Source organism: Galeopterus variegatus, unplaced genomic scaffold, assembly GCF_000696425.1.
Source record: "Galeopterus variegatus unplaced genomic scaffold, G_variegatus-3.0.2 Scaffold6371, whole genome shotgun sequence".
NCBI lineage: Eukaryota > Metazoa > Chordata > Mammalia > Dermoptera > Cynocephalidae > Galeopterus > Galeopterus variegatus.
Window position 1 is genome coordinate 114,803 of NW_007732482.1, and position 1,161 is coordinate 115,963.

A 1,161-nucleotide genomic window follows, 5' to 3' on the forward strand; every position below is an offset into this window, starting at 1 on the left:
CAAAAGGCATTTCTAAAGCTATCGCTCACAGAACCCAAATAAGATCAAACTAGACCGTCTTGTAATATTTTGGTGCAACTTTGAGGACTGAAGCTTTGGGTCAATTTTAAGTGACTCATTGTGCCTTAGTGACCTTTCCTTTTATTTTAGATTCTGATTTTCATGTGATTTTTGTTTGTTCACGGGTTCATTTACCACTTGCAGGGATTCCTCTAGTTCTTCACCCTCCAATACAGTAGACTCTCGTCACTTACGGCTATTTACACTTAAGCTCATTACGATTAAATAGAATTTGAAATTCAGTTTCTTGGTTGCACTATTCACGTTTCCCATGCTCAATGCCCACAGATGACTCGTGGCTATGTCACTGGAAAGTGCAGACATATAATCTTTCCATCACGGGAGCCTCTGGTGAGCCACACTGTGAACTGCGATGGAGACCCAGGTGAGAGAATGTCCCGTTAGTCAGTGTGCAGGTGTAACCCGTCTACTCCTTCTGTGCCCTCCTACAGCAGTTTGGAAAGTGGCCTCTGGCTGGGCTGTAAGGAAAACAGGGTGTGTGGGTGGGAAGAGCTGACTTCTTGCTCTTTGTTAACCCTGTTGGGAGAGGTGCCTACTCCCTCTGTTCTCCTTTGGCTCAGTCTCTCATCGAGTGCCTGTCAGTCCAACGGAGGGAGCTGGTCCCCAAGCCTATCAGCCCTGTGGTTGCTTCTTCCTTGGGAGGTTAACTGTGCCAAAGCTTTGCCCCTCGGCCCCCTTGGCCCTGGGCTGCCAGCTCTGCTCTTGTCCTCTGCTCTTTCTGGTTCTAATTTTGGAATATAAGAGACTTGGGGGAATCTTTTTATTTAGGCCTTGTACACAGGGAAGCAATTTATCTTCTATGAGAGAGCAGGTGCAATGAATGCATCATCCTGAGGGTGTCTGGAAGCCACTACCATTTACTTTACCAGCAAAGAAAGCCGGATTGGGCATCCTGAACTGCAGACTGTTCCCATCTCTGCTGCTAACTAGCTCTCGACATTGGGCAAGTCACGGACGCTGCATCCCCAGGCTTCAGTTTCTTCATATGTGATTAGGGATGTGAACCTGATGGTTTACAAGGTCTTTTGCAAATTCTGGATCTATAATTCAAAGGACAAGGAGGTTGAGGTCAAGATAAAA